The sequence below is a fragment of the Giraffa tippelskirchi genome, chromosome 8 (genome assembly GCF_054371585.1).
Source record: "Giraffa tippelskirchi isolate mGirTip1 chromosome 8, T2T-mGirTip1v1.2.pri, whole genome shotgun sequence".
Lineage (NCBI taxonomy): Eukaryota > Metazoa > Chordata > Mammalia > Artiodactyla > Giraffidae > Giraffa > Giraffa tippelskirchi.
Window position 1 is genome coordinate 124,975,763 of NC_137282.1, and position 12,840 is coordinate 124,988,602.

The 12,840-nt window shown below is 52.0% G+C and overlaps 1 long non-coding RNA gene across 1 annotated transcript; it reads right to left on the minus strand.

The window, feature by feature from the left end:
• Nucleotides 1-3,482: 3,482 nt before the first annotated feature.
• Nucleotides 3,483-8,530, minus strand: LOC145517489 (uncharacterized). The gene is made up of 2 exons (XR_014062067.1): nt 7,433-8,530; nt 3,483-6,959 (listed from the first exon to the last, which is right to left on the minus strand). It is a non-coding gene; the product is annotated as an uncharacterized LOC145517489 (long non-coding RNA).
• Nucleotides 8,531-12,840: the final 4,310 nt, after the last annotated feature.

Genomic DNA, 12,840 nt, shown 5'->3' on the forward strand with positions numbered 1-12,840 from the left:
CAACCATCACCTAGACACCCCAAGGGGGACGAAGGGGTGCCAAGAAGGAAAAGCCCTCACCCACCCACCAGCTCCTACTCTTATGGGCTGCATTGTAATGGCATTTGATTGGATCGGATGTGCTTTTAATTCCCTCCTGGGACATCAGAAGGAGGAGGGGAGAAAGAATCTTTAATTCATCCAACTGAAATATTAATAGAACTCCAACCGGCTGGAGTGGGATATGAGGCCCCCCACACCTGGAGACACGGAGGACCAGCAGGAGAAAGGTGGGAGAGGGCCAGATGGAGGATGGGCCACGCCCAGCCCAGAGGACCAGGGCCTCCTGCCCCACTCCACCTGCCCCCCACCCACCCACATCCCAGACCTGGGGCACCCCGCCCTCCCCACCTCAGAGACCTGTACCAGCCCATGAGGGTACAGATGAGGAACTGAGGCCCAGAGAGGGGGAGCCACAGGCCAGGGTTGCACAGCAACATCACTTCAGCGCTCAGTCTGACCCCTGCCCCTGGCCCCCGTTCTGCACGGCCCCAGCTCCGAGCCCAAGGTCGCTCGGCCCACGGTTTCTCTGGCCCCAGCGCATGGTGGTTACAGGAGGAGCAGGGCTCCTGAAGCATTGGCTCCACCCCACCCAGCGTCCCCAACCTGCTGGCAGGGCCTGAATTGCCTTCCCAGGGGCAAAGACTTTGCCCACAACTGCAGAGGTCACAGCTGATGGCAGACAGACCCCTCCAAGAGCAGGAGGTGAGTAGGGAGGAGAGCAGAGGAGGAGAAACCTCCGGGGCGCAGAGTGGAAGCCGGGAGCAGGAGAGGCCCACTGTGTTCCCAGGAGGCCGGTGTCGGGGTGTTGAGGACCGCGAGCTGACCAGGGCTGACCTGGCCTGTGCGCGCGTGCACGCTAAGTCCCTTCAGTCGTGTCCAACTCTTTGGGACCCTATGGCCATAGCCCGCCAGGCTCCTCTGTCTGTGGGATTCTCCAGGCAAGAATACTGGAGTGGGTTGCCGTGTCCTCCTCCAGGGGATCTCCGCGATCGAGGGAGCAAACCTGCATTTCTTACGTCTCCTGCGTCTCCTGCGCTGGCAGGAGGGTTCTCCACCACTGACACCCCCTGGGAGGCCCGACCCCAGCCCCCGCACCCGGTTAACGTGCTCTGTGGTTAAAGTCCAGTTCTTTCTCCACTTGAGCCTAATACACCTGCATTCATCCCCAACTGAACACTCACCACCAGAGGGGCCACGGTCAGCCCCTTGACCTCTGCAGCCTCATTTCCTCACTGATCAGGAGGAGGCCTCCCCACCAGGGTGGTCCCAGTGGATGGCCAGGGGAGATCATGTATGCAGCTCCTGGCTCCCTCCAGCCAGAGACCCTGCGTCCTCCAAGGTCCCTCTCAGCTCTGTGGCTGAATCACCTACTCTTCTCACCCAGAAACCCCTCCTTGACCTTCAAGGCCCAGCTTCACCGTCACCCCGGGTCCAGAATTCCAGGACACCCAGTTCCCCAGACTGGCGGGGGGAGGGTCTTCTTCCCAGCTCCCATTGCTTCAGTCTGTGGTGTTGGAGAAGACTCTTGAGAGTCCCTTGGACAGCAAGGAGATCAAACCAGTCAATCCTAAAGGAAATCAACCCAGAATATTCATTGGAAGGAATTATGCTGAAGCTGAAGCTCCAATACTTTGGCCACCTAGTGCAAAGAGCTGACTCATTGGAAAAGACCCTGATGCTGGGAAAGATAGAAGGCAGGAGGAGAAGGGGATGACAGAGGATGAGATGGTTGGATGGACATGAGTTTGAGCAAACTCCTGGAGATGGTGAAAGACAGGGAAGCCTGGCGTGCTGCCTCCCATGGGGTTGCAAAGAGTCGGACTCGACTGAGCGACTGAACAGCAAGTTGGTTTAGAGACTCGGGTACCAGCGAGAGGGACACCCAGCCGAATGACTAGTTAGATGGATTGACGGTCCTGACCTCCCCCGGCCCCTCCTCCCAAAGTTCAGTCCTCAGGAAGCACGTGGGAAATGTGAGACCAAAAAAAATGAAAGAATGCGGAGAATGGAGATGGTGGCCCGGTTTCTATCCCAGGGGGGTGGAGCGCCAGCAACCCCGCCCCGACCTCCTCAGGATGAGGAACCCCGTCGGCCACGCCCCACCCCCGAAATACAGGGACGCCCCCGGGCCGCGAAGGGTCCTGAGGGGCCTGCTCTCTGAGAGGCCGGGCGCCGGCCCCCTCCCGAACCGGCGCGCGCGGAGCCTCCGCCGCCACGCGGCTCCCATCGCGGACCAGCAGCGCCGCCGGGTGGCCGAGCGCCCGCACTGCGCGCCGGCCCGGCCCGGGAGGGTCCGCGCGTCTGAGCCCGACCCGGGCCCGGTTCTACGCTGCCCAGGACTCGGAGCCCTCCGCGCTCCGACGCCTGGAGAAACACTCGGATCTAGAGGGCTGTTTTTCGCTGGAACAGATCCTGGGAGGAGGCAGCGGGGGCGGTGGGGGATGAGGTCTATTTCGGGGCTCCCTCCTGGCTGGGCCACCGCCGCCTCGGATTCGGATTCCTGAGGCGGCGGGGCTCACCTGCGCTGAAGGCAGAGAGGGGTGGGGGAGGCACTTCTCCCAAGTGCAGAGGGACAGGAGGTATCAGGTGAGGGGTGTCCTAGATTCCCGGGTTCAAGGAAGGCCGAGTGAAGGGGGTGGGCTGCAGTGAGGAGAACCCTGCAGCTGAAGCCGCCCCCTCCAGCCTTCCCAACCAGCTCTGGCTTCTCTCCCCAGGTCAACATTTTTGTGCTCCTACTGTGCGCCTGGCCCTGGTCGCCAACTTCATAGCTCATTAAGAGTCACCTAGGGAGCTTTCAAAACTCCGCACCTCAAACCAGTCAAACTAGAACCTGTGGGACCACCAGGGGCGGTCACCCGGGGATGCATCTTGCAGCTGCATCAGATCCCGCGGGGCCGGCATGACAGGTGCAGGGTCGGAGGGCTCTGTCCCGGGGTCACCCTGTCACCCTCATCACAGCCCTGAGAGGTACAGGGCTGCTCATCACAGAGACTCCTGGAGCTGAGCAAGCATTCAGCTCCCTAGACAAGCCTGTGCAAACTGAGGCTTCCTCAACTGAAAGTCAGCCCCAACAGGCATCGGCACTGGGCCAGCATGTTTACTGAGAGTACAGCCGCCTCCGCCCACGGGCTGGGGACTGAGGACAGAGCAGAGAGATGGGACGAGCGGGAAACCCAGGGAAAGAGCTTTTTCCAAATTGGAAAGTGCAGTGGGGGAGGGTGGAAAGTGCAGTGGGGGAGGGTGGGGGGGAGGGCAGTGCCCACTGGGACCCCACCGAGCCTCAGTGCTGGCAGCCACAGCTAGACTTTTTTTCTTAATTGAAGTATAGTTGATTTACAATGCTGTGTTAATTACTGCTGTACAATGAAGTGATTCAGTTATACACACTCACACACACACACACATATACATTCTTTTTATATATACATTCTTTTCCATTATGGTTTATCACAGGATACTGAATACAGTTCCTTGTGTTATTATACAGTAGGACTTACTGTTTATCCATTCTGCATATAAAGCTTACATCTGCTGACCCCACCCCCACCCAGCCCTCCCCCAAATCCCTCCCCCTTGGAAACCACCAATCTGTTCTCCATGTCCCTAATTCTGTGTCTGTCTTGTATACAAGTCCATCGGTGTCATATTTTAGATTCCACATATAAGTGATATCACATGGTATTTGTTTTTCTCTTTCTGACATACTTAGTATGATAGTCTGTAGTTGCATCCATGTTGCTGCAAATGCCATTATTTCCTTCCTTTTATGGCTGAATAGTATTCCATTGCATATATGTGCCACATCTGCTTTATCCATTCCTCTGTCGGCAGACACTTCGGTTGTTTCCATGTTTTGGCTATTATGAGGGTTGCTGCTATAAACAGAGGGGTGCATGTATCTATTTGAATTATAGTTTTGTCTGGATATATGCCCAGGAGTGGGATTGCTGGATCATATGGTAACTCTATTTTTAGTTTTCTGAGGAATCCTGAGACTATTTGCCACAGTGGCTCCACCAACTTACCTTCCCACCGACATCCCAGCTACACTCTTTCAGACGAGAGGAGGGAGAAGGCTCCTGGGACCTTTGCTCTATTCCAGACCCTTTGAAGGAGCTCAGTGAGGAAAGCGAATCACTAACAGCTGTAAATTAGCATTTCGGTCCCATTTGACAGATGAGAGGACTGAGTTCAAAAGGGTGATATGCTTTGTCCAAGGGCACTGGACAAATGAATCCGCAAGTCCTGTCTGTTCCACCTCCAAAATGAATCCTAAATCTACAACAACATGGATGAAATGCACAGATGTCATACTGAGCAAAAGAAACCAGACCAAATATACATGTTGGGTGACTCTGTGATTCCATTCACGCAGAGTATAAGAACAGGTCACAGTAACCTGTAGTGACAGAAGTCAATATTGGCTGCCCTTGAGGGGGCAGCGACCTAAAGGAGTGTGAGAGGCCTCTCGGGTTTGTATGTTCCCCCTTTTATCTGGACACTAACAATATGGCTGTGTTCATTCTGTCAGAGTCAGTTTTTTCTGCAGCAAAAATTTCAATAAATACACAGAATTCTGAGTGGGTTGAAATGAGGGCTCCAAAGCTCCTTCACCTTTCTCTCCAGCTCACATCTGCTTCTCTCTGCCACCCAGCTCATCCAGAAGGCAGGAAACGTGATGCTACAGCTGGGAACCTTTGGTTGCAAGCAACAAGATGACTCTGCCCGACTGAAGCAAAACATTTTTAAAAAGTAACAGGAACTGAATTGACAACTCACGTGTAACTTCCCAGTGGTCTCTGCCAGGTCATCAAAAGGACGCAAGCTGGGTTCCAGGTTCCCTTAAGATAACGGCAGCTGCCAAAATCCAAATCTCTCCACACATCCTCCCAAAGCCATTCAGAACAACAGGGAGAGTAAACATTACCATGCCCCCTGCCCCACCCCCACCATCAGCATGACCAGGACACCCTTCTATTTTTCCTAGGTTTATCAAAATTTTCCAGAGTTGACCGTTCCAGGACAGTTTTTCTACGTACTTGATAGGGCCTTTCATGTTCATATTGTTTATTCCTGGAAAGTTTCTTTTTTCTGTGGAAAGTTACACTTTTGTGTGATCTCAGTTCTTCTCTATTCTTTTGTTTTTTTGGTCTCTGGGCACTCCAATTATGGGTATATTGGATCATCGTTACTTATCTTTTTAAAAAATATTTATTTATGTGGCTGTGTTGGTTCTAAGTTGCAGCACGTGAGATCTTTGCTCTTCATTGCAGCGTGCATGGGCTCTAGCTCTCTGACCAGGGATTGAACCCAGGCCCCGCTGCATTGGGAGTGCAGAGGCTTAGCCCCTGGACCACCAGGGAAGTCCCTCTTTGCTTATCTTTAACCATCTCTTTCTCTCTGACACATTTTTACTTTGATATTGATTTTTTGTTCTCTTGGATTTTTTTCATTCCTTTTATGATGTGAATGCCTCTCATGATATTTTCAGTTGAGTACATTGCAATTTAATCTTTGCTTGTGAGATGATGTTGACTTTTTCTTCTATTTCTTTCTTGATTTTTGCTAACTCTCATTTCCCGTTTCTCATTTTTAGGTCCATTTCTGTATGATATCTTAAAATTTCTGATTTACAGTGGTTTTTTTTCATACCTACAAAAGCTTGTTTAAGAATATTTAGTGCAGTTTGGAGTGTTGTGTTCAACTTTTCCTCTGCCTGGTAGTGTTCTTCTGGAGGAGAATCTTCATCAGCTGAAATGTTTTGATTCTTATCTTCCTTTTTTTTTTCTTTGAATGTACATTGTCTGATTTTTTTAATTTATTTTGAACTATCTTCTGTTTCCCTTGACCAGCAATAATAGGCGTTGGTGGATAGGATGAGAGGTTTGGGTGACTTATTAGAGTTCTTAGATCTAGAGCACCCTGTTCTATTGGTAGAGCGGTGAAGCTTTTAATAAATCAATGAATGACATGTTTTCTGGGGAGAGAGTTTATATGTCTTTTGATTTAATGATATGTGGCCCAAATGTGCTGCAGAAAGTATACAATGCCATCTCAGTAGTATTCTTGCCAAAAATGTTGAAAGAAATCATGCAGACACTACCAGGCAAATATGAATTGTAGGATATTCTGCAAGACAACTGGATTCCATTAAAGATGGCAATGTCCTGAAAGACAACATTCAGGGGGATTGTTCTAGGATACTGAAGAATCATGACAATTAAATGCAGTGTATAACTTGGATTGAATCCTGGATTTGTTTAAATAGGTATCAAGGACATCACTGGGACAAGTTTAAGTGTTGACTGTGTTTTAGATAATATTATTGTGTCTGTGTCAATCCTAAAGGAAATCAATCCTGAAAATTCATTGGAAGGACTGATGCTGAAGCTGAAGCTCCTATACTTCAGCCACCTGATGCAAAGAGATGACTCATTAGAAAAGACCCTGATGCTGGGAAAGATTGAAGGTGGGAGGAGAAGGGGATGGCAGAGGATGAGATGGTTGGATAGCATCACCAACTCAATGGACATGACTTTGAGCAAGCTCTGGGGGTTGGTGATGGACAGGGAGGCCTGGTATGCTGCAGTCCATGGGGTCGCAAAGAGCTGGACACAACTAAGCGACTGAACAACATTGTGTCAGCACTGAATTTATGGGGTTGTGTGTTAGCTTTTTCTGTTTGTGTGTTTTTTAACTCATTAATTTATTTATTTGGCTATGCCGGGTCTTAGTTGGGGCATGCAGGCTTCTCTCTAGTTGTGACGCATGGCCTTTAGAGCATTTGGGCTCAGTAATTGTGGTGCTCAGAGTTAGTTGCCCTGTGGCATGTGGGATCTTAGTCCCCTCACCAGGATTCAAACCTGCATCTCCAGTGCTGGAAGGCGAATTCTTAACCACTGGACCACGAGGGAGACCTAGAGGAAAAGAACCAGGGAAGTGGATTATGTGCTTGTGTGTTAGTTTTTAAAATATTCCCCCAAACTCCTAGACATTCCTCCAATCAAGAAATGGGGCTAGTGGTTAGGGGTCCACACTTTCACTGCAGGGGGCACAGGTTCCATCCCTCATTGGAGAACTAAGACCCGGCAGGCTGCATGATGCAGACAAAAAGAAAAGAAAAAGAAAAAAGTTTGAGGATGTATGTGAACAAAGTGGCGAAATATGTGAACCTAAGTGAAGGCAGTAAGAATTTCACTGCACTATTCTTCCAACCTTGCAACTTTCTAGAATTTCCAGTAGGCACATGGTGGGCTGGGGGCATTGGAGAACAGAAAGAGAGGCAGACTTTACTGGAAACGCCCAGCTTATAGAACTGGGAAAAAACACACTTGACTAACCAGGTCGCAAAGTCTCAGACACGACTGAGCGACTAACACCAAATACTAACCAGGTCTCAGGGAGGACAAGAGAGGAAGTGGAGCTTCAGCGATCTTCGTCTTCCGGGACTTGCTGTGGAAGCCGAGCCTCAACCATCTCACCTCCCTGCGAGCTTCTGCACAAGGTCCAAATCCAAGGAGAGAATCCCACTGGTCCAGCCCAGTTGATGGGCCCACCCCTTTGTCTGTCCACCCTATCAGACCACAGGGAGGAGGGAGCATCCCCCAAAAAATCAGGAGGCTATCATTCAGGGATGAGGGGGAAAAAGCACAAATGTTCTACCTCCAGGGCCTCCAGAGTCTCTGAATTTGAAATCATGCTGCTTTCCACATGAGAAAAGAATTGGCCACTACTCCTTGGATCCCATTTTCGAAAAATCTGCAGGGAAGGGATTAATTCTCTTTTCCTTGATCCAGTTGGCTCTGGCCAGGGTTGTGGTAACACAATTGGCCCCATCCCAATCACATGACTCCTCCTCATCCGATCAGCCATGGCCAAGGACCTGAGGCCATACAAGAATATGGTTGCTATATACGTTATGGGGGGAATTCCTAGAGAAGGGGGTTCCAAGTCGACCTTGACCACTGCACAGGGTGAACTCAAGAATACCTAGGGGCCCTGGAGGAAAAGAACCAGGCTTGACCCCAGTAAGTCAGGGAAGCTGGGAGCTGGAAGCTGGAGGAAGGGGGGAGTTGCCCAGACAGACAGCGAGGCAGGCAGCTCCAGGTCTCAGAGAAGCCTATGGTGGTGGGTGCTCCGGGGCTGCTGCGCCTCACCCCTGCCCCACACAGCAGCGTGCACACCCAGCTGGATGGTTTTTCCCCCCAGGATCTTGCACAAGAGAAAAAGAGAGATGACAATGTGCCTGGATGGAAAATCACAAACCGGAGGACGTCAGTGGTTAAAGCTCCATGCTTCCAGTGCAGGGGTACAGGTTCCCCCCTGGTTGGGGAGCTAGGATCCCACATGCTATGTGCCATGGCAAAAAAAAAAAAAAATTTTTTTTTTTTAGAAAAATCACAAACTGCCCCTGGCCTGAGTGAGAAGGAAAATCCCCCAGCCACAGATGCGAGGAAGAAAATGAGGCTTTCTGCAGCCTGGCCAGGTCCCTCCCTGCTGCTCACCACAGTGCCCCTTTGTTCCCGCTGAAGGGGGCTCTGTTCCTTCCAGCCCAGGTCTTCACCTTTGCAGAGCAAAGAGGGCAAAGCCAAACTGAGCACCTGGGAGGAGGGACTCAGGAGGGTTCAAGACCAGGGTGGTTAGCGGGCGGTGGGCGCAGGGGCAGGTCTCCGTGAGAGGTGACGCTGGAACCGGGACCGGATATCCCGGACTCCCCCACAAAGCTGGCTTTGGCCCGGTCACTTGAGCTCTCTGAAAAGTGGCCATTGGGCAGCAACCAAAATCTCTCACTTGGCTGCCAAGAACGGAGCGAGAGGCTGAGGGTAAACTTTGCTCCTCACGTGGCGCTGGCAGCGTTTGGCCCGCGGGGCAGGAAGCGACCTGAGAGGGAAGCCGTGGGCCTGAGACAGGGGACCGGGAGCTCCAGGCCTGCGCAGATGCCCCTCCCTCCAGCCACAGCGCAGTGAGTGCTGGCAGCCAGGAGACCCTCAGGATCAGGTTTGGGGGCTGGGTGTCCCCGCCGACGCAGATGCACACAGTTATCTCCAGGAACGGAAGCTGCCCCCTCCTCTCCGTGAGGGGGTCTCAGGACAGCGCACCGGGCAGCCCTGTCCTCCGCCGGCCCCCACGCGGGGCCCTGGCGGCGCGGCCCCTCTTCTGGCCTTCGTTTCCAGCTCGGCCGCTGGCCGATGTTGGCCAGCAGAGGGCGCGCCGACACCCCTTTTGTGCATTTCTCCTTTGCACCTGCTTCCCCTTCCTAAGCGCGCTGGGGCCCGGGCAGGCGTGAAGGGAGCTGGAATAACCACCGGCCATTGACCGAGCACCTGCTGCGGCCGGGCCCTGCGGATCCCTCACGACGACCCCTCCAGGTAAATAGCATCACCCCCTTTACAGGGGAGGGAGCTGAGGCTCCGAAAGGTTACGTTTGGAAGCATTTTCCACCAGGTGGACACACCTGGGCCCACCTTCGTTCACTCAGCAAACTGGAGGCTTAAACTAAAGGCCTTCCTTACAAACTCAGTGGTAAGGGAACCGCCCCAACCAAAGAGCTGGAAACGAGGAAACCAGGTCTGGGACCCCCTTCACTCTAACCCACTGTCAGCTGGTCCCAGACCAGGCTGGGTCCTAGTCCTTCCAGCTTTGTCCTCTTGGGGCAGCAGGGCCCAAGGCGGCCCACCTACCGCTGCCCCCTGACCAAGCCCACAGCCAGGCCTGGGCTCAGGGACACCAGGAGCCCCGCCATGTCTCACAGCCCCAGCCGGGGTCTCAGCCTGCGCCCAACGTCCAGGGACTTCACTCCTCTGGGCCTCCAGGGCCCTGTGTTGTCAGCAGATCCTGGCCTGAGCCTGCTCCCTAGACAGTGGGGGTTCAGTCTACTGGCCCCTGGCTGGGACTGACAACCCGGGAGAGCCCCCTCCCCCGGAAACCAGCGGTGGCCACACCGTGCCTGGCAACAGCAGGGCCACTCACTCCAGGGGCCCCTGGAGCAGGCCACCGGGGCACTGAGTGGGTGCCTGCCAGGAGGCTGCACTAGTCCCTGGGCCCCAGGACGGCTCAGTTCGGGGCGGCTCTATCGCAAGTCGTTCTGTTTCTCTCCCCCAAATCCAGCTTTTGTCCCTCCTGCCCATTCCTTCCCACCATCTCAGCTTCCTGGCGGTGTTCAGGTACAAACAAGCCCAGAGCCAACTGGAGCTCACCTCACAGGGGTCGCTCCCTGCTCATTAACCTCTCGTCCCTGCCAAGCAGGCTGCAGGAGGGAGGCAGAGATGAGCTGCCCGCGTCACCTCCCTGGGGTGTCAGCTGCGAATGACGTCGCACGGGGTGGGCAGTGGGCAGGCGGGGTCCGCTGCCTGTTCAGCGCCCTGTGCGACTCCACCCATCCCACCACCCCTCAGCGCCCTCCCCAGGGTCCACCCCACCTTTGCTATTGCTGAGGTCCCTTGCCCAGTAGCCAGCCCTTCCCCTGGGAACCCCTAGTTCAATTCAGTTCAGTCACTCAGTTATGTCCAACTCTTTCGACCCCATGGACTGCAGCACGCCAGGCCTCCCTGTCCATCACCAACTCCAGGAGCTTGCTCAAACTCATGTCCATTGAGTTGGTGATGCCATCCAACCATCTCATCCTCTGTTGTCCCCTTCTCCTGCCTTCAATCTTTCCCAGCATCAGGGTGTTTTCTAATGAGTCAGTTCTTCGCATCAGGTGGCCAAAGTATAGGAGCTTCAGCTTCAGCATCAGTCCTTCCAATGAATATTCAGGACTGATCTCCTTTAGGATGGACTGGTAGGATCTCCTTGCAGTCCAAGGGACTCTCAAGAGTCTTCTCCAACACCACAGTTCAAAAGCATCAATTCTTCGGTGCTTGGCTGTCTTTATAGTCCAACTCTCTCATCCATACATGACCACTGGAAAAACCATAGCCTTGACTAGATGGACCTTTGTTGGCAAAGTAACGTCTGTGCTTTTTAACATGCTGCCTAGATTGGTCATAGCTTTTCTTCCAAGGAGCAAGCGACTTTTAATTTCATGGCTACAGTCACCATCTGCAGTGATTTTGGAGCCCAAAAAATAAAGTCTGTCACTGTCTCATTGTTTCCCCATCTATTTGCCATTAACCCTCAAGTGAGGCCCCTGATGCCCCCGCCCCACCTTCCCTCCTCTCCTCTCCCCTGCTCTGGTGGCCATCGGGGAGATCAGCCTAGCCGGGAAATGAGATCCCAGCCCCCCTTTCCACACACACCCCCACCCTCACATTTGGTCTTTACTGCAAGCAACTGAACCCAAGCAAGATGGCTTAAGTAGGAAGGAAATGATTAGAAAATATAAATGGTCTCCTGCTTCAGGAATTAAGGCATCATGCCTGAGGAGAGCAGACAAACTCTGAAAAACATATTTACTTGTGATGTGGCTGATCTGACAAAAGATACAGGATGTCCCCAAGGAGAGCCCATCCTGGAAGGGGCCTGGCAGGGCTGGGGCAGTAGCAGCTGATACATTCCCCTCCATTACTGGGACACTGAGGACTTTCCGGGTGGTGCTAGGGAAGAGCCTGCCTGCCAATGCCGGGACACAAGAGATGAAGGTTCAATCCCTGGTTTGGGAGGATCCCCTGGAGGAGGGCAGGACAACCCACTCCAGTACTCTTGCCTGGAGAATCCCATGGACAGAGGAGCCTGGCGGGCTACAGTCCAGGGGGTCACAAAGAGTCGGACACGACTGAACCGACTTAGCACACACACATGCCCTGGGAAATTGACGCTCAAGCCAGGCCAAATGGGGAAAGGGCAGTCTTGGGGGCCCTCATTCAAGGTGAGATGAAGTTACTTCAGCTCAGCGGTGCTTCTGATACAAGCAGAAGTGGAAAAGCAAAGGCTGCCTGCAGTACTGCTTCCCCAAGACCCACCCAAGGCCCACAAGACTCCTACCGATTTTAACCAGTGAACACACAGAGATCGCCAGCACATAGGAGGCAGCCCCTGTGTCTGTGAGGCAGCGGAAAAAATGAACTGCAGGTTTAAATCCCTAAGGACAGAAGATTGGAGGGTTTCAGATACAAAATATAGAACATATATTTATGAAATACTTAAATAAAAGGTGCAGTCATAAAGAAACCACTCAACAAAAGGCTATTAAGAATGAACAGATAGATTTTAAAATAGAATTCAAGAGAATTCCCTGGCCATCCAGTGACTAGGACTCTGCACTTTCACTGCAGAGGACACAGTTTTGATCCCTGGTCAGGGAACTAAGTTCCCACCATCCACACAGCCAAAAATAAATAAAATAGGATTCAAGAAATAAAAAATTTCTTGAAAAATTAAAAACCTTATGAAGGCGCATTAGACACAGTAGAAGAGAAAATTAGTGAGCTCAAGCTATATTCAAATTACCTGGCAAATAGTACTGACGGGGAAATTAAGAATTTGAAAAAGATATAGGTAGAATTAAAAAAGAAGCAAGGATGTAATTAACATAAAAGGATAGTTCCTGAGGCATAATTGAAAAAGGAATGGTTTGGGGGTCTAGCGTCCATTTCATAATAACTCTGTCCATTTTTATTTTTAATTTTTGATCACGAAGTGTGGCATGCAGGGTCTTCATTCCCAGACCAGAGATCATGCCCTCTGCCCTGAAAGCTCAGTCTTAACCATCGCATCTCCAGGGAAGTCCTTCATTCCATTTATTTGTGTCTTACACACTTTTCAATACATGTGTTATAGTTTATAATTATTTACAAGTTGCAAATAAAACAAAGCTGGAGGTGCATACCACTATCAGTCCTGCACTAGAAGACGAGCTTC